Genomic DNA, 23,762 nt, shown 5'->3' with positions numbered 1-23,762 from the left:
ATAAAACACCCCCAGATTGGTAAAGGAGTGGGAGGATCTCTTAGAGGGGTCACATGCCACTCCTTGTTTCGACTCCCGTTTGCATCTTGACCCCAAAAGTCTTCTGTCATGGGGTCGGTCTCATGGTGACAGATGAGCGATGTCTGAGGAGTGAAGGGGCAAGGTCCCATGGCTGACATCAAATAACTTCCCTAAGCCTCAGGGTAGTTTGGCCAAATGCCCAGTGTCAAAATGGCTGCCCTCCCACGCAGTGTGTGTGTCCCAACACCCAGAGCCCGTGCGGCCGCCCGCTCCGTCGGGGCTGTGTGGCCCAGCGACCAGAGTCCGTGCGGCCGCCCTCTCTGTCCAGGGCTGTGTGGCCCAGCGACCAGAGTCCGTGCGGCCGCCCGCTCCATCGGGGCTCTGTGGCCCAGCGACCAGAGTCCGTGCGGCCGCCCGCTCCGTCGGGGCTCTGTGGCACAGCGACCAGAGTCCGTGCGGCCGCCCTCTCCGTCGGGGCTGTGTGGCCCAGCGACCAAAGTCCGTGCGGCCGCCCGCTCCGTCGGGGCTGTGTGTCCCAGCGACCAGAGTCCGTGCGGCCGCCCTCTCCGTCGGGGCTGTGTGGCCCAGCGACCAGAGTCCGTGCGGCCGCCATCTCCGTCGGGGCTGTGTGGCCCAGCGACCAGAGTCCGTGCGGCCGCCCGCTCCATCGGGGCTGTGTGGCCCAGCGACCAAAGTCCGTGCGGCCGCCCGCTCCGTCGGGGCTGTGTGGCCCAGCGACCAGAGTCCGTGCAGCCGCCCGCTCCATCGGGGCTGTGTGGCCCAGCGACCAAAGTCCGTGCAGCCGCCCGCTCCATCGGGGCTGTGTGGCCCAGCGACCAAAGTCCGTGCAGCCGCCCGCTCCATCGGGGCTGTGTGGCCCAGCGACCAGAGTCCGTGCAGCCGCCCGCTCCATCGGGGCTGTGTGGCCCAGCGACCAAAGTCCGTGTGGCCGCCCGCTCCGTCGGGGCTGTGTGGCCCAGCGACCAAAGTCCGTGCGGGCGCCCTCTCCGTCGGGGCTGTGTGGCCCAGCGACCAGAGTCCGTGCGGCCGCCTGCTCCGTCAGGGCTGTGTGGCCCAGCAACCAAAGTCCGTGCGGCCGCCCGCTCCGTCGGGGCTGTGTGTCCCAGCAACCAAAGTCCGTGCGGCCGCCCGCTCCGTCGGGGCTGTGTGGCCCAGCGACCAGAGTCCGTGCGGCCGCCCGCTCCGTCGGGGCTGTGTGGCCCAGCGACCAGAGTCCGTGCGGCCGCCCTCTCCGTCGGGGCTGTGTGGCCCAGCGACCAGAGTCCGTGCGGCCGCCCGCTCCATCGGGGCTGTGTGGCCCAGCGACCAGAGTCCATGCAGCCGCCCGCTCCATCGGGGCTGTGTGGCCCAGCGACCAAAGTCCGTGCGGCCGCCCTCTCCGTCGGGGCTGTGTGGCCCAGCGACCAGAGTCCGTGCGGCCGCCCGCTCCATCGGAGCTGTGTGGCCCAGCGACCAAAGTCCGTGCGGCCGCCCGCTCCGTCGGGGCTGTGTGGCCCAGCGACCAGAGTCCGTGCGGCCGCCCTCTCCGTCGGGGCTGTGTGGCCAAGCGACCAAAGTCTGTGCGGCCGCCCGCTCCGTCGGGGCTGTGTGGCCCAGCGACCAGAGTCCGTGCGGCCGCCCGCTCCGTCGGGGCTGTGTGGCCCAGCGACCAGAGTCCGTGCGGCCGCCCTCTCCGTCGGGGCTGTGTGGCCCAGCGACCACAGTCCGTGCGGCCGCCCTCTCTGTCGGGGCTGTATGGCCCAGCGACCAGAGTCCGTGCGGCTGCCCGCTCCGTTGGGGCTGTGTGGCCCAGCGACCAGGGTCCGTGCAGCTGCCCTCTCCGTCGGGGCTGTGTGGCTCAATGCTTAGAGTCCATATGTCTATCCTGTCTCTTATGCCCGTGTGGCCCGATAGCAACGGACAATATGGTTACTCTCTCCCTCAATGCTGTGTGGCCCAACGCCCGGAGTCAGTGTAGCTGCCCTTCACTGCAGGGCTGTTTGGCTGAGAGTTCAGAGGCAAGATGGTTGCCCCTCCTCTTGGGGCTGTGCAGTCTAGTGGGTCAATGGGGACGTGGGCAGCCACCAAAGGATGGATGGCAGCCAGGGCAGGGGGACCCAGGCCCTCGTTACTCCACCGGCTCCTCGCCCAGGGCCTTGTCCGTGGCCAATGTGTTTGCCATTGAGTCAGTGGGGATCCAGCACTGCGGATGACAATGGCTAGTTCACCCAGGTTACTTCCTTGGAGATGTCTCTAGGCCATGGGCTGGGGGTCTCTGGGTTCCCGGCGTGGGAAACTCCCAGAGTCTCCGAACTCCCTTGCATGTCTGCAGGCCCCCAGGGACGTGGCTGGGTCTCGGCGCCTCAGAGCTCTGCAGTCAGGGGCTTGAGCTGTTTCTGGTCTGGAGCCTACAGTGTGCATCCTCCATTTTCAGCGGTCTGAGCTGCTCGCTTACACACTGGTGCTCCAGTTGGAGCATGTCCGGCAGGGCTGGGGTGGGGCTTGGCTTTCTCCACCTAGACTATGGGGTTCTGTGTGGCTGGTTCAGCCCGGCACATGCTGCTCGGCCTCTTCTGTCTCCTCCTTCCCATGCAAAGCTGCTTTGCCATCTCACAAGAGATGGGATCAGTGGTGGGCTCAATTGGCTCCTGTTGGCCTCTCGATGTCTGGAAGAGAGAGAAAGGGCAGGAACCCAAATGAGAAGAACAAAACCTTCAAGCAGGGTAGTTTTCCACAGCACAACCCCACCCCACTTTGCTGATGCTCATTGGCAACTTCCCTGAGAGCTGGCATTTCTTAAAGAGAGCACCCAACCCCCCGCAACCTCTGCTACTCTGTGGGCTGGCAATGGTAAAAGGGAGTCTGGGAGAATTTCTCCGCTCTCCACCTGGCTCTGATGAGTGAGGGAACCACATGCGAGAAGCTGTGTGAATGTAGGGCTCTGTGCAGTGGGATGAGATGTCCTCCATGGTGCCCAAAGGTGGGGTTGTCCTGCCTTTGCAGTGACTTCCTTCTAGTGAGAGAGATTTCAGAGATCAGCTCCGGGGTTCTGCCCTGTACCAGTGTGTGGGAATGGGGCAGAAGTGGGGCAATGGTGCACTCAGGAAAGGAGTAGGGCTAAGAGGGGCCCAGGCTGCAGTCACTAAACCCCTGCGTGCTGCGTTGCGGCCGGGCCGGCTCTGCCTGGCTGGGGTGGGGGCGAGGAGGCTCCGCATGTTGCCATTCCTCATCCCCGCCAGCCACGTCACCACGACGAGCACCACACCGGGAACCTCTGTCCCGGGGGCTGATCTTCCCTGTAGGCTCTGCCTCCCCGCAGCTCCCATTGGCCGGGGATCGTTAATCCGGCCCTTGCCCTATTCCCGAGCCTGTTCCAATCCTGCTCTTGACTCCTGACTCCGGCTCCAACCCTTGGCTCCCCTCGGCTCGGCCTCCACCACTCTGAGCACAAGGCCACAGAGCCACTGCTCCAACCACTGGGCCCAACCAGCCGTGCTTTGGCCTCTGACACCAGCGCTATGGAGGAGTCGTTCACCTCACTGCTTTCCATGTGTATGGCCCTGCCTTGGTCAGCGCTGGTTTTCATCTGCCATGGGGCTGCCCAGTGACATGGCTTTCTTTGATCCCTTTCAACTTCTTCCAAGTCTTCTCTAGGCCCGACTAATCGACATAATTTTGGGTCATCTGCTGATATCCACCTCGTTGTTCAGCCCCAGTTCCAAACATAAGGACATAAGAAAGGCCACAGCAAAGGTCCATCTAGCCCAGTATCCTGTCTTCCGACAATGGCCAATGCCAGGTGCCCCAGAGGGAATGAAGGGACAGGCAATCATCTAGTCATCAGTCCCCTGTCCCGCATTCCCAGCTTCTGGCAAACAGAGGCCAGGGACACCAAAAAGTTGAGAAGCGTCTGTTGTATTTACCATAGCAGGACAAAGAGCTCGTCTGTGTCGGTCCCGGTTCCCTAGTCAAATGCAGAACCCGACACGAGATTTCCAAGCTTCTGCAACCATTTATAATATCTGTTGAGGATGTACCATGTGGTCCTGTCTGATTTCAAAGGCACTTCGTGAAAAGCTGAAACCAAGAGGAAATGGGTTGAAAACCCCGTGATGCTGATGTGACTGGTACCTAGGAAACCTCCACTTCCGATGGCCATTGCCCCCTGCTGTTAGCTCCCCAAGAGTCTAAGGGCACAAGAACAACAACTCCGCTCCTCCCAAAATAGCCCTGGACAGAGAGGAGACCCCATTCTTGCAAAGCTTTCCCCTCTGCTGGCAGACACTCCTCCACACACCCGCACACACAGACGGTTGGGGGCACTTGTTCTTTGGATGGAACAGGAAAGTGACAGCGGCAGCCACATTAAACCATACAACATTTAGGCCGAGATCCACAAAGGGATTTCGGCTCCTAACGTCTCCTGAAATCCTTTGTGGCCCTGTGCCTTCATTCCTGAAGAGCTCACAGGGAAAAGTGTCACCCATGTGCCCTCAAGGGATTTCCTAGGAGCTGATAACCAATCTCAGAGTGAAGGTCCCTGGCCTGCAATCACTCCATTCCAGGGAGGGCAGGTGATGAATCTTTCCCTACAGAGGGGAATCGTCATCATCATCATCCTTAATACCAACAGCCATTTTCAGTTGGGTCAGGCCTTCCTTTAGAGACTTTCTGACCTTGATGAAGACAGTCTCCCCACACAGCTCTAAGGCTATGTCTACACTAGGAGCTTGGGATGGAATTCCCCTGCTCCCATACACAGATTGTGGGACCACGATGAAAATTGGCGTGACCATCCTTCTTCCTTCAATGCTGTCCTTAGACTGAGAGGGACACATTCAAAGCTGTGTTCAGGCCCTGTGCTGCACCCCTGTGCTTCCCAAGAGGCCCAAACACACAGAGGTATTTCCTTACCTTCATACAGGCGGGAGATGCCATCTTCATTCACTGTTTCAGACAACAAATCACAGTAATGGTGGATAGTATTTCCTAGACAAACAATGAATACAATGGCTCTCATGGCTTTTCAGATCCTTTCCTGAAAACTGCTAATGATGCAGCCATTCTCCCAAGACACCTTTGGGAAATTCCAGACATTCCTTACATCTGTACACAAAGCATATTCCAGAAAGCATCAGAGGCCCAGAAGTTACTGAGAGGCTGATTTCCAAAGGAGATTGAATTCACATCCTGCTGGTTTCCCCTAGGCGCAGCCAAAGAATTGTTGTGGGCGGGGGAAGTTGGTGCAGTCGATTCAGCTAAGTTGCTCCCTTCATCTTGGAATACATGTTAATTCACACACACATGCACACACACACACACCCCGTTTTAGGATTCTGGTGCTGTTGGAGGGAACAGAGCAGCCGTCCAGAAAAGGGCTCTGAAGGAAGCATTGAGAAAAGATCAAGTGAATTTGCTCTGCTTACCAATGAATCGGGCTGCTGAATGTCTTATTGTTGTCTGTGAGCTTTCCAGGTACTGTAAGGCCTGGAACAGGAATTTGGGGATGTGGCTCTCGTTGTTCTGCATCTAGGAAGAAAGAAGGAAGAAATGCACAATATACAAATGACATTTTCTTCCCACAGCGAATAGTCCAGGAAAGCCAATGCATATAGCCAGGCCCTGGCAACCGCCAATATGAACCCATACACCAGAGCAGCACCCCTCTGAAGTTCCTATTGTGTTCTCCAGAACCTCAGCTTTCATTTGAAAAGACAAAAGTTTGAAGGTCGGAGAATTGTGGAGAAAAATGTCAACAATGTGAACGGATTGTAACTCCTGCTGAAATGAGCCAGCAGAGAGCCTGGAACGGAGTCCTGCAGCCCGAGCGAAGCGGATGGGTACTCAGGGTGTGGAGTTAGAAAGGTCTTCCTCAAGTCCCCATTCAGCACTCTCAAGGCACAAGGAATTCACCTACCAAGCAGATCCAGACACACTTCAAGAGCTGTGAGGAGCCATCCCAGGCCAAGCTGTGGGAGAGGGTCTTCAAATGAGCCCACCTGAGGAACACTGCGCAGCGGAAGAGCGTCAGTTTACATGACTGCAAGAGAAGAGGAGACCAAGAGGGTTCTCCCTGAGAGAGGGATAGTCTGGGGGACATGGAACCTTCCCCGTCCCTTGTTCTCCTGCTTTTCCTGCCAGTGGAGATTCCTGTCATTTGTTCTCCACAGGAGTGTGCTGAGGAGAGGAAAGGGAGAGTTGGCTGGAGAGAGCCAGAGCCGTCCTGTCCTTTGGATGGTTTGGGGTGGTTGCCCAGGGCCCCGTGCTTTGGGGGGCCCTGCACTTCAGGGGGACGCAGGCCCTGGGCCGTGCCGGGGCCAGCAGCAGTACTCCCGGATCCGCTACGCTATGCCCCACCTCTTTCCCAGAAGAAGGCTTTTCTTCCCAATTGTGCTATGTGCTGTGAGGATGGATGAGGCGCTTGGCTCCAGCATGGAGTGAAGCAGGGAGGAGAAGACTCTGCTTGGGCAAGGGGCTCTGGCGATGACTGGAGTGGGGGCCCCAGGAGATACTGGCTCTTTGCTCTTCAGGCAATAATGACCGTGGCACTTACCAGTTTCACACTCTCGTCCTGGTCTTCAAGATGCAGCAGCAGGGGGAGCAAGCAGTGGATGATTTCCTGCTGCACGAAGGGTTTGTCGGGGTCCTGCACCCTGCTCACCACGTTGCCAAGCAGTACAATGGCAGCTGAGCGCACACTGCCCTTCTCCTGGCAATGACACACAGGGGGTGGGGACCCCCGGTTAAAGCCAGGCAGCATCAGAGCAGAACGCCACTGGGTGGTAATGCACACGCTGCTCCGGTCCCCCTGTGTGAACTACCTGGGCTGGCGGGAGCAGGGAGGCCACCAGGCCAGCGCCATAGACATCTTGTGCAGGGCCTGAGACCCTGTGCGGGACAGTGCAGCCCAGGGTGTCCCAGAGGCAGTTTCTGTCTGGAGAGCACAGAATCCTAGAACCCGAGAAGATGAGGGGAGAGGGCAGGCAGGCTGCTGGAGACTGGTGTGGGGAAGGGGAGAAGCAGCTGCTGGAGCCTGGCAGGGACTGGCTGCTCCAAAAGACAGCATTTCTTTGGCTCTTGGGTGCCCCTGAGAGCCGGGCCATTCCCGACCCACCTCTTTCCTGCTGAGAATCTCCACCTCTTTGGGGGCCTGTGTTCTCCAGGCAGCTGGTCATCTGCCCAGTGCCAGGCCCCCTCTCCCCCAGGCCAGGCTGCAGCAGGGGCTGGGAGCATGGCACTGAGGCTGAGCTTTGGAGAGAAGAGCTCTGACAGGGAGGTGGCTCAGCAGGAGATTCCCCACCCATGGCGGGGGCACTCCTTGGAGGCTCCATGGCAGGCCTGAGGGGCGGGAGGAAGGGGATGGGGAGAGAGAGACAAGGGCATCACAGACAGCTGGAGCGGGGGAATGGGCTTCTTCTGCGGGTTCCAAGCCTTACGTCATCAATGAAGGGGCGAAGGCTGACAGCAATGTCCTGGGAGATGGAGCCAAGCCCCTCCCTGTTGAGGAGGTGGATGATGTCTGCAGCTTTATGCATGGCCTCCATGACACGCCTTCCATCCCTGTCACAAAACATGGCCAGGATTGCTGGCAGCTGGGCCCGTAAGAATTGCACCTGCCGGAATGAAGAAGGCAGCTCATTACTATCCCAGGTGACAACCTGGAGCACATGATGGACCACTGCCACCGATGATAAACCACGGAGGGCACAGCCCCCCAACGGGGCAGAAAGTCATTCTCCTGTCACTCTGTGCCAGTTGCTCACTGTCACCTTTGTCTTTGCTCACCCCGCCTCCCCCATTGCATCCTATCTGCAATCAGGGCTCAGCTCACGGGAGCAGGGAGCATGGCATGCCTTGATTTGTTCTGAAAGCACCTCCACCATTTGAGGGCTGTGTTTTAAACAACAAGGCTTGTGTGTGGGTCTCCCTCTCATTTCTGAGCTATTTGATGGAGATTGGCTTCCTGGGTCCCCTGGGCAATCCCCGGCTCTCACCTTTTCTGGCTGGAACACAATACTGCCAAGGCCTCGCAGACTGAGCCTCCGTATGATGGAATTTGCATCTTTGGTCCAGTCCATGAGCTGTGCCTGGAGGGCTGATCTTGTCAGGATGGTGTCAATGGAAGGACTCTGGAGAAACTGGCAAGAGCCAAATGAAGATCAGGTTGAGGAGCAGAGGTCTTATTGTGGGGTCTGTTCCCTGGACAGTCGTCTTTACCAAAGGGCCACTTCCTCCTATGCAAAGTCTCTGGTGAGTAGGGAGCCAATTGCTGCTGTTTCAGTTGGTTCCTTCCCCAAATTTAGACTAATGCACAAGTCACAAATAAGCCCCCAGGGAAAGGGGAATCTCCAGACCTCATTGACTGCCATGGAGAGAGCCGTGGGGCAGAAGAAAAGCAGAACCCCAGGAAAAGGTGAGGCGAGAAGCATGGCCTTGGGGCACTGGAGAAACATGGCTTCTTGTCCCATAACCCCATCTAGGCACATCCAGCCAGGAGCAATCTCACCATGTCTCTCCCTCCCTCTCTTTGCCATGCCCTGCATCCATCCATGTGCGGAGAGGAGCTAGCTGGCGGTAGGGCTGCTAAGCTGCTGACAATGTAGCCTAGAGCTTGCTGTCCTGAGCTGCTCTCCAGAAAGCCCACTTCTGCCTGTCAACTCATGAATCTCACCTCAGTGCAGAAAGCCAGGGCGATAGTTCTCTGCTCCTCCTCCTTCCCACTCTGGACGATGGTGATTGCCTCTCTGAAAACTGCAGGGAGCTGAGGGTTCTCAAACTTGATCATGGCTCTGGAACATGGAACAGAAAGTCCCTTTTGATTCTCAAGGGGGAGAGAGCGTTCAGCTCCAGTTGCTGGGCTGAGCTGGCAGCCTGGAACTGAGGACTATTTCACACGGAAATCCCATTCCCAAGAGAGACCCAAAGAAGAGGAAACGTTGAGCTCCTACCTTGCAATCAGGCCAACCCCCTGCGAGTAGTGATATCGGGAGGCTATCATGTCCCAACCCCGATGAAACTGGATGCTGGCAAATTCCTTCCAGTAGCCGGGCATGGAGAAAAGCGTCTTCACAGCCTCCACTGAGGTGCTAAAGACAAAAACAAACAAACAAACAGAGTGTCAAGCAATGAGATCAGCCCCAAGCATGGCAAATCTGCACAAGTCCTGAGACACCCAGCATGCTCAGCAGTAGCTAGCGTCCCCAAGGATCGATCCAGTGTGATACCCTGTCTACACTGCAGTTTCACCGACTTTGGAACCAGTTAGGGACACTGTAGCTTCTTCAAATGGTTGGTGTCATCACTCCCAATGGTTGAATACTTGATTCTTTACTGTGAGAGGTAACAGGACTCAAGCGGGCATGTGGGTCCAGATCCTTTGTTGGTGGAATCGAGCAAAGCTCCATCAGTTTACGCCACCTGAGGTGTCTTCTGGCGCTCTCTCTTTCCCGTGCAGATGGAAGCCCCTAACTGTGCCCACAGAACCAGATGAACTGGTCCCTCTTCCTCCTGTCTGCCTGTGAGGCTGACGTCCTGCGGGGCCTGTCCCCATGTGGTGCCGGTGTGGCTCTGTCCGCGTTCGGGGAGAGAGGCCCACGGATTTGCTCAGCAGGCACTGATGAAAGCACTGACCCTTTGGCGGGTGGCAGACGTGGATGGATGCACAAACATGGCTGCTGCCTGAGTGTGTAGGGAAAGCAGCTGGGCTGTGGACGGCGTCAGATGAGCGAGTGTGACTCACAAGAACGCACGGCTCTCAACCCTTTTCCCTCAAGAGAGACCTGCTCCCAACTGAGCCTGGGCTAACGACAGCACCCGAACAACTGATGGCCGTGAACAGCCCCCATGTGTTTAGCCCAACAAATCTGTTCTTCCTTTTCCTTTCAGTCATTACCTTAGGAGACTGAGGCAGCTGCATCCCTCCTCGGGGCTGGATGTCTGCCTGGCCATGTAGGTCCCTGGCAAGTGCTGATCCATCACGTACTGCACTTGCCTGACGCAGAGAATGAGCAGCTGGGGATACATTTGCAGGATGGCTTCTCGGTATCCCCGTAGGAAAAGGAGCTCATAAATGGTCTTCATTGCCTGGAGGGGGGAAAGAATTTCACTCAGCTCTCCCAATCTGCCACCTGCCCCCATTGCCATTCGCTATTGTCCCTTTGTCATATCTCCTTTCCTCTCCAGCGTATTACAAAACAGTATTGGCTTCTGAGAGGGGTGGGGACATTTGGAGGCTCCTGAACCTTCCCCCATTCCTGGAACGGAAGCAGGATGGAAAGATGAGAAGAGTCTGGATGACGTTATTCCCCATTAAGAAAAGGAGGACTTGTGGCACCTTAGAGACTAACCAATTTATTTGAGCATGAGCTTTCGTGAGCTACAGCTCACTTCATCAGATGTATACCGTGGAAACTGCAGCAGACTTTATATACACACAGAGAATATGAAACAATACCTCCTCCCACCCCACTGTCCTGCTGGTAATAGCTTATCTAAAGTGATCAACAGGTGGGCCATTTCCAGCACAAATCCAGGTTTTCTCACCCTCCACCCCCCCACACAAATTCACTCTCCTGCTGGTGCTAGCCCATCCAAAGTGACAACTCTTTACATAATCAAGTCGGGCTATTTCCTGCATAGATCCAGGTTTTCTCACATCCCCCACACCCCCATACACACACAAACTCACTCTCCTGCTGGTAATAGCTCATCTAAACTGACCACTCTCCAAGTTTAAATCCAAGTTAAACCAGAACATCTGGGGGGGGGGTAGGAAAAAACAAGAGGAAACAGGCTACCTTGCATAATGACTTAGCCACTCCCAGTCTCACTTTAGATAAGCTATTACCAGCAGGACAGTGGGGTGGGAGGAGGTATTGTTTCATATTCTCTGTGTGTATATAAAGTCTGCTGCAGTTTCCACAGTATACATCTGATGAAGTGAGCTGTAGCTCACAAAAGCTCATGCTCAAATAAATTGGTTAGTCTCTAAGGTGCCACAAGTACTCCTTTTCTTTTTGCGAATACAGACTAACACGGCTGTTCCTCTGAAACCTGTTAGTCCCCATTATTTCTCTTTCTGGTGCAGAGCCTGTGCTTTGGCTTTCCAGCCATGACTGGAAGGGCTGAAACCATCCTGAGGAGATCCGTTCTCCTAGGCCCAGTGTTTCTGGCCCAGTCAAAAGTATTGGACTTCTCAGGATGCCATGTTGGGAAGATTTCTAGCCACAGTTTACAGAGCCAGAAACCTGGAGACTTCCAAGAGACACCTGAACTGCACCTGTTCACTAAAGGGCCATCTGGAGCAGAAGACAACTGAGCCAGGGTACCAGCAGATAAACCACTTCAGATGTGTAACTTTGACCTGGGGGAAACTTTACTACCCCTCTTTGGTTTGATTGGAAGTGGCGAGGACACACTAAGGCCTGGTCTACACTCCAGAGTGAGGTCAACGCAAGGCCGCTCACTCTGCATCCCCCTAAGGATGGAATTTCCTTCCCATCGTCAGAACTGCCCCTTGGTGCCAAATTCGTCACTCCACCTCCACACGTGGCAGAGAGTCCAGGTCGATGCAGTCAGGTCGATGCAGCGTCAGACCAGACACCGCGTCGCTTTCCTCAACTGGCTTTCAGGAGCCTTCCCACAATGCCCCACCCTGACCCTACAATCAAGACAAGCCCTTCTGGTGAGGACGGGCACTGCCGACACGAGCAGCAAAGTGCGGACACACACCAGGGATGGAATCGCTGTGGCGGCTGTCTGCCCATTTAAGTTAGGTCGGCTTCAATGTGTGGTGGAGCCATGGCCTGAAGGTAAGAAGAGGTGAAACTCGCACACACACACAGATGCACCATCTTCCCTGTGGTGGCGGGTTCGCAAGGTGACATCTCAAATCTCACTTACAGCCAGAGACACATGGCTGCTCTTCTCCTCCTGGCGTCTCTGCTGGAGCTTGTCCAGCAGCTGCTGCAGCACCTCCCTGGTGAGCTGTGGTTCTTCACCCAAGGCCTTCCACAACTCAATGGCACATCTGAAAATTCAGAAACACACGTCAGAGCTTTCCTGCTTGGCCATCTCTTGCCCTCCCCAGGGAGAGGCTTGGAATACCAGAGGAGACAGCCACTGGTGCAGGGAGGCTAAGGCAGGGCAAGTCCCTTCAGAGAAAGTTGTATTTATTCCTTTCCCCGAATGGGTTCTTGTTTCTAAAGCTAACCCACTCTTTCCAAGACAGTGACCATGTACTGACCACAGAATGACCACCAAACTGTGACCCGCAGACTGCAAAATTCTGCTCTGTTACACTTGGGTCAGTCCCGAGAAACTTGCCTGACATCATTGGAGTTCCTCTGGCTGTTTGGGGCTATAACGGAGACCCAGCGTTTGGCCAAGTGTCTCTTAGCAGCTCAATTCTACTGCAGTGTGGTGGACAGGGTCAGAGAGTGAGTCAGCACATGCCCTGATCTGAGAAGATTCAAGAGCTTGGAAGAGGAGATTGTAAAGCCCCATGTGACAGAGATGGAAGGAAAGTAGGACTGAAATCCCCCTCCTCCATTCTTGCGGATCTAAGTCCTGCTTGTCCCCACAGGCATCTGCAGAGGAAGACTGCAGATGGATCCAAAAGACTTCCAGTCATTTGACTTCCAAGTTTGGTGAGGAAGGTCGGACGTGGTGGTGAAGCCCTAGGACATTGAGACCTAGGTTGGACAACTCAAGGGCAAATGGCCTGGAAGCAAGGTCTTCCGGAAGCTTGACTGAACTTCTGTGCCAATACTGCCGAGTTTCTGTAACTTCTGAGCACAGCCCCTGGAAAGCACTGTGGCTGTTTCAAGAAATTCAGACCTGATTCTGAAATTCAGAAAGGTTTACAAATCAAACACTCAAAGAAATCTGAAAACCAACACTGTATTCCTCTGATAACTGAATTGGGTAAGAAGTTCCATTTCTTTCCTGCCGCTCTTCAATTTGCTCTGCAGTGTGACACAAATTTCTCTCAGGTCTGTGCAGAACTGCATTGCAGAAGATGCCAAGGAAAGCTGGACTTTTGACCTCTGGCTAGGGTTCAGTTGGGTTTCATGGCCCCGAGGCACATGGGGGTTGTGTTACAAACCCCTCAGCTGGCTGACCCTTCCAAGTGATCAGCAATAGCCAGCAGGACTGAAAGTTAACAATCTATTGAGGTGGAAAGAGGCACTCCCCCTTCTCAGAGCTATTAATGCTGGCTGTCTGCTTGCTGCACTGCATTTAGGATCTGGTCATGTGGGGATGATTTTTTTGTTGATTTGATTTGATTTTCTTTTGGATCAATAAGGGCTGGAAATGTCTGTCTTAAGAGATTGACCTCTGCCCCACCGTTCCATAAGGATGAGTGCATTTTGTCACCAATTCCTCAGCCATGGAATAACTGGGGGGTCTGACGACAGGTAAGAATCCTGCACTGGTCTCCAGGGGATAGACAGGTGGGCCTCATGGGCCTTTTCCGTCTCTGCCTTCTCTCCTGCAGTAAGGAGCAGCCAGACCTCATGAGCCAGGGATGTTGAGTGAGCCCCCAAATCATTGATTGGCCCTGTACTGGATCTGAGAGGAAGTGGGGTGACCCATAGAAATCAGGACAATGTTGGAATTCTCCAGAAAAGTGGCATGTCTCCATCCCGGGGAGTGTAGGAGGAGGGGTTGGCTCCGCAGTGGCTGGGCCTGGCCATCTCTTCTTCGTAAGCGTGGACAGCTCTCTGCACAGCAGGAAACTCCTCCAACTGTGTGAGCCCCACGGACCCCTCCCAGCCTGTGGCCTGTCAGTAGGAGCAGGAAGAGAACTACTGGACTGAGGAGATAACAAAGCAGCTCCCTACCTGTGCAATGAGAGCGTGTGAGCCACACAGGTTAGAACCACGTCCTGGGGGTGGGAGCGAGCCAGCAAGGCCATGGCCCTGAGCACTGCTCTTCTGGCTCTGGGATCACAGCTGTTGTCAAGCCAGATTAAGATCCCTCCCACGACGTCTCCAACCTGGAAGAATGCCAGAAAGTTGAGGGATGGATTTATCAATGAGTGGCCTCCTCCCAGGGAAGCCCTCCTGGCAGCCCTGCAAGCCTCCTCTGACCTCGGTTGCCTATCTTGGCTGCTCCCTAAGAGCCTTTGACAAGTCCAGGAACCCCAGTCTTCCTGAGGTCTGGGTTAGCACCTTCAAGCTCAAAAACACGCACAAAACCTTAGAGTGCGCACAGTCCTAACTCTCCTGATGTCCCAGGGCCTTCCCTGCCGTAGCAAACGGCTCTCAGCCCCGCTCTCAAGGGCTTCCCTCCAGGAGCCTTTCCTCCATCTCTGCAACTTCCTTTTAGCTCTTTCTTGCACAATCCGTTCCTCCAGACCAGTGGTTCTCAACCTAGTTTCCATTGTGGGACACATCCAATCCGACCTGTTTGTCCCTGAGGATGTCCCAAAGGGGCGCAGCTCTGTGCTGACCGCGCCACAGGTTGAGAAGCACTGCTCCAGACCCAGCTGGTTCGACCGATGTATCCCAGAGCCCATGGCAGAGATGGGAGGCAGGGCTAGTTGGGTGGGGCTAGCCAGCTCCCGGCCCCAGTCTCCTAAGTCCCCAGTCTCTAACCTGGGATTCATGCTATGGCACTTAGAAGAGCAGTGCAGACAAGGTGACTTGGGCTGGAGCCCAGGCTCTGAAGCCACCCTCCTCCCCAGGCTTCAGAGATCAAGTTCCAGCCCCAGCCCAGAAGAGTCTGCATTGCTGTTGTGGCCCCTCAGTGCCAGCCCTGGGAGCCCAAGTCCATAGGGCCAGGCTTTCAGGCTCCTGCTGCAGAGTTTGCAACACAGGGAGACAGACCCTAAAGGGACAAGCCACCCCCTAGGACTCTTCCGTGAGGAATTGGTCATTGCTCTTTCCTCTCTCGAACAAGGAGCAGAAGCTCCAAGGCGGGTGGCTGGATTCTGTTGACCTGTTCTGCTAGCAGGAGTTAGAGCCCTGCACAAATCAATCTGCTGATTGAGGGGCCAATTGTTAACTTCCCGCTGGGACCTGTTGGAAAGAAGGAACTCGGGCAGACACAAGGATGACCTGCAGGAAACCCTAGGAACAGGCAGGTTGGGGAGGAAGTTCAGGCTGAGGATTCTGTTCATTGATTAGTCTCAGAGTTTCAGGAAAGCCAAATCCCAGGAAGGGAATAAGTCTGCACTTCCGCGCCACGTGCAGGCGGTCTTTGGAGAAGGGCTTGAATGTCGCCTATCCCCGTGGCCAAGCGATGAATGGCAAGGGGCTGAGCCAACCTTCCAATCCCATGCCAGTGTCCCAGGAATGGTTTCCGAGGAGAGGAACTTCTCCCATCCCCCTCTCTGCGCAGCATCCCCCTGCCCCATTGCGGGAGTCTCTTACTCTCTCCATCTTGTCTCCGTGGAGAGATACGATGGCCCTCAGCTCTTCCTCTGCGGCTCTAAATCTCTGCAGGGTGGGTGTTGTCAGACCCTTCACGGCTGCCATCAGCAGGGCATGGAGCGGGGCTGAGGAAGGGTGGTCCCTGGGGGTCTGCAAAGAACAGGGTCAAAGCCTGTTGGGATTGAGTATTTCCCTCGGGCAGCTGCCCTGGAACAGTCTGTCCCCGGGGGAGGCTGGCAGTGCCGAGGGAGCATGGAGACTCTGGCTGAGCCCTTTTCTTCAAAAGCCTCCCCAGGTGCTAAGGTTTCCTTAGCCTTTTGTCCCCTCTCTGGCCCCCTCCCCTGAGAAGAGACGGGAGCCTCTTGGGCAGTGCTGGGACCCCAAGGGCCACCCCGTTTCCTCCCTCGCTAGCCCCTCCTCGCAGGAAACCCCGCTTTTGCTGAGAAAGCCTCAATGTCCTGCAAAGCCCATTCGAGTTGCTCCTTGAGTGTCGCCGAGGGGTCACTGGAGAACCTGCCCCATGTCCCATCCCACCCCGAGCGCCTGAGGAGATTGGCTCAGCAACTCTGGCAGCCCACAGTGTCTACGAGGAAGGGACTGAGAATAGGGCCCAAACGGAAACACCCTCTTCCTTCCCCACCTAGCAGCCTGTGGGGCTGCCAGAAAACAGGCAGGAATCGCCGTCAGGACAGAAAGTAACTGAGACTGAAGAAGCAAGTTTGCCTGGGTGAAGAGAAGCCCAAAGCGTGGGCCTCTGGGGCCAGAGCCCTGGGGGTGAGAACTCACTGGGCACAATGTTACTCCAGGGGGCCTGGTTCCAGGGTCACCTCAACCCAGGGCCTGGGGTGCTGGAGGCCTTTGCCCTGGGGTCTCAGGGCACCCCCTGGCGATTACTGCAGCTGGCCTGCATGGCGCTGGATTAGCACCGTCTGTCCTGGTTGCCAACAGCTGAGGGGTAGCTCAGTGGTTTGAGCATTCGCTAAACCCAGGGTTGTGAGTTCAATCCTTGAGGGGACCATTTCGAGATCTTGGGTAAAAATTGGGGTTTGGTCCTGCTTTGAGCAAGGGGGTGGACTGGATGACCTCTTGAGGTCCCTTCCAACCCTGATATCCTAGGATGCAGTAGAGCACGGCGGAGTGGCACACTCGCCTCCATACTCCAGACCCCCGGCGGGTCAGAAGCTCCCAGAATTGCAGCCTTTTGTATGCGCTGCAGGGTGCTCTGTCCTGAAGAGGAAGAGTTACAAAGGTGTCTAGAGGCTTTTGTAACTCGGACAGAGCCCAGATGTTGGCAGGCGAGAGGGAACCTGGGACCTCTGGAGCTTAGTGCAGGAGCCTCGACCACAGGAGCGAAAAGCCAAGAGGCTGTTAGCTAAGGCTCTCGAGCAGACTCCTTTTCTCTGTGTCTCAAAGTGGTCCTGGTGGCACGAGATGGGCCAGAACCCCACAGCCAGGAGATATGTGGGTTCCCCCGACCAGGGCAGGGATGGGCCTGGTCTGATTTTCAGTCGTGCCTGTGTGCCATGGAAAGTGCATCAGAATTGGGCACCTGAGTCAGGCACTTCTGCCAGTCCCACAAAGCACCTCTGGACTTCTTTAGGTGTCTAAACCCCTTTGTCAAAGCGGGCCTCATTCAAGCAACCCAGATAAAGGCTGGCTGGAGTTGATCACCCTTGATGAGTGTTTCTTTTCAGCCCCTGGTAGATATTCCTACACACAGCAAGGAATGCTTTCCATGAGCACGGCCACACAGCATCATTACCATCGTCATATGGGAGCTGCTTGTTAATGAGGGGCTGGGAGTGCGCTCTTCTTCCTGCTCTTCTGGGCTTCCTTTTTCCCACTTCCCCTTCGTGTCAGACGGCTCCTTCTTCGTCCCTGCAGCAGAAAGAAACATTCTTAACATTTTGTTTACAGAGGATGGAAGTTGGGCCCAGAGCCCTGAAGCGAATTGCCCAGGGTCAGACTGAAGGTTGTTGGCAGAGCTCAGCAGAGAACTCCCCGCTCTCCTGACTCCTAGCTGGGGGCTTTGACCACACGAGGCTTCCTCTTCCCTCGGGGCCAGTTTCTTTTCAATGGGGTCGTCTACTCTTCCCCTCCCCTTGTACCTCTTTCCTGTCAGTGATGGGCACCTGTCCTCCTTTTGCATTGAACCCCCCAAGAAGGAATGACTCAGCTCTGGTACAGTTCCCAGCTGTGACCTGCTGAGACCTCTGGAGCATTTTCCTGAGGAAAGGGACCCAATCCAGGAGAAAAGAAAGGATTTCCTCCAACGTCCAGCCTCTCTCTTCTCCTTCCAGCCTGGAACAATGTTCATAGTCCCCATCCCACCGTGCCAGATCCCCAGAGGGGGGTGACCTGACATTGTCAGCTCTCCCCACCTCAGCCATGGACCTCTGCCACCCTCTAAATGGATTCCAGAGCCGGAGGTACCCATCACTGTCCCATGAGATGGCCCTGATGTCGAAGGCTTGTCGAGTGACTGGTGTGAGTGTTCCTCACATGCTCCTCGTGAACCATGTGGATTGAACCATCTCACCTGTAAGATCCACTTCGACTTTGTCTGTCGTCTCCTGCAGCTTCACCTCCTCTCCCTCCACCTGGGTCTCCGCTGCTTTCTTCTTCAGGGACAAGTGTGTCCACCTTCTTGGAGAGGAAGCTGTTCTCTCCTCACTGCTCTCTGCCATCGAGTTGTGGGATTGGCAACAGACACAGAGTCTTTTCATGATGGTCCATGAGCATTTTCTTCCCTGGGGTTTCTCTGGCAAGGCCTGTTCTTGGGGGCTGAGGCCAGAGCATGCCTCAATGGCTGCAGGTTGGACGAGCACTTTGTGCACATGGATCTGTCTGTGCTCCCGAGAGGTGAGTCTTTGGAAAAAGGAACGAAGCCTGGAATAGAAAGAAGGAGGAAATGGGTTTTTCTGTCCTTCTCGAAAGGAAGGGAATTAGTTTGCCCAGGATTCCCAGATCCACGAGAGTGGTCTTTTGAAGCCATCTGCTCCTCTAATAGCCAGGACTGGTTGCTGCAACCAAGAAGATATGCAACACAAGACCGCCCAGACTGGGTCAAACCAAAGGTCCACTGAGCCCAGTAAGCTGTCTTCTGACAGTAGCCAGTGCTGAGTGCCCCAGAAGGAATGAACAGGGAATCATCAAGCGATCCATTCCTGTTGCTCATTCCTGGCACCTGGCAAACAGAGGCTAGGGATAGAAAGAGCAAAAGGTCAGTTTCTATGTTCTTTGGTCATTGCCTGGGCCTAGTTGCAAAAATGCTTCCTTCTTAACCCCACTCCTTTGTGCACAGAATGTTGGGACTCTGGGAACAGATCGGGCCAAGCTGCAAACCAAGAAAGCTCTGTTCCCAGAGAAGCCAGGAAAAGGAAGAAAAGATTGTCATCTCGAGGGTTTGAGGGTCTGGAAGGATGAATTAGCAGCTGCAAATATGTTGACTTCTTCTCAACTATTTGAAAATCTGGAATGTATTAGCATGGGGGAAAGAATCAGTCAACTTGAAATGAAGAATGACCCATATTATTTCCAACATCCAGTCAGAAGTTAGGCCTCCAAAACAAGGACAAAGAAATCACAGCGAGACCAATGACAAATGTAGGTGACAGTTGATTGAAACCCCTTTCCTGGAAAGGAATTGCGTGTGTGTGTGGGGGGGGGGGGGGGGATCGACACATCTCTTTTCTCTAGCCCAAGGGGGTAGAGTAGAATTTGTAGAGAGTTTTGAGATCTATCGCCATGAGATTCTTTCTGAGAGAGCTACCAAGATGACAGCCAGGGGATGGGAGTGGAGCTGTATCACTTTCAATATCTTAAGATTAATTTCTTCTGCATTATTTGAGCTCATTTATGGGCATTTCAATCCTGTAAATTCTGAGATCGATATTCTCTCAACACACATTTCTTTGGCAGTCATGACAGGAGACAAAGGGTTTCTATTCCCAACTTGAAGGCAAGGAGTGCATTAGGGGCGACTCCAAGGGAAAGACGATTGATGGAGATCTCAATCTAAATTCTACACGAGTTTTGTTATCTTCCCTTTTGGTTCGATCCCTGGAAATTCCCCCCGACTAGTCTGCTGAAAGATAAAATCACCTAAATCTGCCTCCAAAGAACCTGACCGGCTGAAGCAGGAGGAGACCTGAGAGATGGCCACTTTCAAATCAAAAGGGAACGCTGAGACCTGCCTGTTGCCACACCCGCCCCCACCCGTCCCGAGGAGAAGGAGGCGCCGACCTGTCGTGTGCGATCTAATGAGCAGGGAAAGAATCTGGGAATTACCTTCTGTAAAAACTCATCCTTTTGTTCCTCAAACACCTGTGGAAATAGCTGATTCAAGAAGTTGCTGACAGAGGGATGGTCCGCGTCTCTCAGCAGCTCCTTGGGTCACCAGCCGTTGTCAACCAAGCCAGTTGGCAGACTGAGGGCAGGGCAAGAATGCTGACGCCGAACACTCTTTGCTGTTGGCCTCCGTGACATCACAATCAGCTTGTGCATAAACACACACAGACCCCACCCAGAGAGACACACCCCCACTGAGCAACTCCCCACCCTCCTTCCCAGCACTTCCTGCCCACCCCAGAACAGCTGTTTCATGGAATTGAGGATGCTCCGGGAGGGTCAGTTCGGGGCGGTGCATGGGATTCACATACTTGGGGCAGTGCATGGGATTCTTCTCTCCTCAGTGCAGGGCTCAGCACTTGTCCTTGCTGAACCTCATCAGATTTCTTTTGGCCCAATCCTCTAATTGGTCTGGGTCACTCTGAACCCTATCCCGACCCTCCAGCGTATCTCCCTCTCCGCCCAGCTTAGTGTCATCTGCGAACTTGCTGAGGGTGCAATCCATCTCATCCTCCAGATCATGCACGAAGATGGTGAAGAAAACCGGCCCCCAGAGTGACCCGTGGGGAAGCGGGGGAGGGGGTGGAGGAGAGGAGGCAGACGGTGAGTGGCAGGGACCCCACAGAGGGGGGTGCAATGGAGGAGAGGGGGAAATCATCCAGGCAGTGGTGGGCAGTGTGGGCTGGGAGAAGGGGCGAGGCAGATACAGGAAGAGATGGAGCACAGGCGGGGAACTGGGGCCCAGGCACCCGGGGCCTGGTCATCGTTGGCACCAGGAGAGGAGAGGAGACAGAGACAGAGACAGAGTGTGTGTGATGGCCAACATACTAGAGGAGAGACAGAGAAAAACATGGTAGGATAGCAAGGAACTCACCTCCTGGAGTCATCTGTGATGAAGCGGGACTTCATGTTTCCTCTGAATTGTGTGGGGGTGCCTCAGTTTCCCCTATGCAGTTCTTAAGGATCTAGGGGGTGGGGTAAGGGTGTATGATCATTGCAGAGCTCTGGAGGGCAGGTGTGTGCAGGGGTCTGGACACAGAGAATGGCCGACACCCTCTTTCCTGGCACCTGATGCCCTGGGCCCTTCCCCCCTGCGAGGTGAGAGCTAAAGGGTTGGAGAACAAAGGAATCGGGTGCCCTCCTGGCCGGGGACAGGGACAAAGCCCAGAGGAGGAGGGGCTGGGGGAGTTTCAGTTGAGGGCTGGCTGGAGACATGGAGTGAAGGGCAGACGGGGTTGTCTGGCTCACTGCCCCCCCCCAAAATGGACCCGGCTGAGGGGTCCTGTTCTCTGCACCTACAAGCTCTGTGTTAGACCATGTCCCTGTCGTCTAATAAACCTCTGTTTTCCTGGCTGGCTGAGAGTCCCGTCTGACTGAGGAGTTGGGGGGCAGGACCCTCTGCCCCCCCCAGGACCCCGCCTGGGCGGACTGGCTGTGGGAAGCGCAGGGAGGGGCAGAGGAGGCTGACGGCTCCGAGGTCAGAGCCAGGAAGGTGGAGCCGGGGGAGCTGTGTGTCCTGAAGACAGGCTGCTCCCCGAGAGGAGACTTCCCCAGAGTCCTGCCTGGCTTCCTGGGGAGCAGTCCCAGAGCATCGCCCGGGGACCCCGGGACATCCTCCTCCTCGATGAAACCTTCTGCTGGGTGACGTGTTGTGTGTGTCGTGTTGCATGTGTCGTGTGACGTGTTGTGTGTGTGACTTGTGTGTCGTTTTGTGTGTGTGAGACGTGTTTATGTGTGCGTGTTGTGGTCCATGTTGAGTGTGTGTGTGCCATATTGTATGCTGTGTTGTGTGCATGTGATGGTGTGTGCCGTGTTGTGTGACGTTTTGTGGGCATGTTGTGTGTGTCGGTGTCATGTGTTGTGTAAGATTTTTGTGTCTCGTGTCGTGTGCCGTTTTGTGTGTCGTGTGTCGGTGTCGTGGGTCGTGTTTGTGTGTGTGTCGTGTTGTGTGTGGGTGTGTGATATTTTGTGTGCGAAGTTTTGTGCATCGTGTTGTGTGTGTGTGTCACATGTGCCATTTTGTGTGTCATGTGAGGTGTTGTGTGTCGTATTGTGTGTGGGTGTCGGTGTTGTGTGTGATTTCTGTGTCACGTTGTCTGCCGTTTTGTGCCTTGTCTCGTGTGTGTGTGTGTATGTGTCGGTGTCGTGTGTTGTGTGTGATTTTTGTGTGTCGTGTTGTGTGCTGTTTTGTGTGTCATTTTATTTGTTTGTCATGTTGTTTGTGTGTGTCGGTGTCCTGTGTTGTGTGTGTGTGTGAGAGACGTGTTTCTGTATGTGTGACGTGTTCTCTCTGTGAGTGTTGGTGTTGTGTTGTGTGTGAATGTCGTCTGTCGTGTTTTGTGTGTGTGATGTTTTGTGTGTGATGTGTGTGTTGTCTTGGGTGGCCACACAGGGTAAGACACAAAGCATTCCCCTCACGGAGGAAGAGTGACACAACGTGGCCACTCAGGAGTAACACACAAACCATCTCCCCCCCACCCTCCCTCCAGGAGCAACAGTGATGTGTGTGGCCAATTCAGGTCATGCACAAACCATTTCCCTCACAGAGCAACAGTGACAGTGGGTGGCCACTGTTACGAATTATACCCGACAGGTCACGCACAGGAACTGCTGCGAATTCTACCCGATTGGTCCCGCACAGTTCGAGTCTAGGCTGAGGCACACGAACGAAGTCCACAACGGCAGGTTCCCAAAAATACTAAGTTTATTACGCTCGAGCGTGGTGCCCCCCTGCTCATCAGGAGGGGACCCCGCAGGCAGGTTATACAGAGATTATAGACCTTTTAGCAAGACACGTTGCCCTCGTGCATCGGAAACCTTAGCCAAGAGACAAACCCTTCCCTTATCTACCACCTATCCCGGCTAGGGACATTCCCCGTGCTAGACCGTGACTTCAGCTACATTACATGGTCCTAAAGCAATGCACCAGGAACTTTTCTTATCAGGATGGGAGGCCCACAGCAAGGCCAGGAGGCAGGGAGTTAGGAACAGACAAAGAACAGAAACCGGGAGATAAAACAGGCTGGAGACAAGGGCGGGGGGGGGGGGGGGGGAGGATTTTCACAGGAATGCAGTATCTAAGAAACACTCCTCCTGGTGCATGATGTGCTTGCTTTTAGACAATGGTGGGCCCCAGACCAAAATGGAGTCACCCAGGCTAACTTTTCCTTCACACCACTCAGGGTCATGCACCAACCATTTCCCTCGTGGAGCAACAGTGACACTCGGTGGCCACTCTGGGTAATGCACAAATAATTTCCCTAACGGAGCAACAGTGACACCGGGTGGCCAGTCAGTGTAATGCACAAATCATTTCCCTCCTGGCCCAATAGTGACAGTGGGTGGCCAATTCAGGTCATGCTCAAATCATTTCCCTCATGGAGCAACAGTGACACCGGGCGGCCCCTTGGAGTAATGCACAAAGCTTTTCCTCCCAGAGCACCCGCTGCACAAATTGAGTTTATTAATAATAATAATAATAAACAAAAAATAGTTTCACTAGAAAAGGCAGATTTTCAGTGATTATAAGGGATAGCAAACAGAAGAAGGCAGATTGCTAAGCAAATACAAATACACACACATACTAAGCCTAAGATCTTAAAGAGACTGGATTCAAGAAGTCATTTCCCATCCTAAATGTCTTTCGGCAACTTGAAGACTTCCCGTTGTTTCTCTTTACAGACTAGACTCCTGTCTTAGTCTGGACTTCCCCCTTCTCATTCCCTTTGTCTCTTCAGGTACTTTCAGCAGCCTTTCTACTGCCCTGCATGATCTTCGTCCGCTCCGACTTTTCCATGGCTCCCGAGACCTCACCTGTGGGAATGCACACCTACCCGTGTCCTACAAAGGGAGACGGCACCAGGAGAGCAGAGGAGAGAGCGAGTTGGCGAACACACGAGAAGACGGCGAGTGCGGACGAGGAACTGGAAGCGCCGACCTGGCAGCCGGGTCTGCAGCGGGCAGAGAGCGGAGGCCTGGTTCCGCCTCCTTGGAAAGAGGCCCACGCGGCTCAGG

The sequence above is a fragment of the Caretta caretta genome, chromosome 4 (assembly GCF_965140235.1).
Source record: "Caretta caretta isolate rCarCar2 chromosome 4, rCarCar1.hap1, whole genome shotgun sequence".
Taxonomy (NCBI): domain Eukaryota; kingdom Metazoa; phylum Chordata; order Testudines; family Cheloniidae; genus Caretta; species Caretta caretta.
This window is presented reverse-complemented; position numbering follows the sequence as displayed.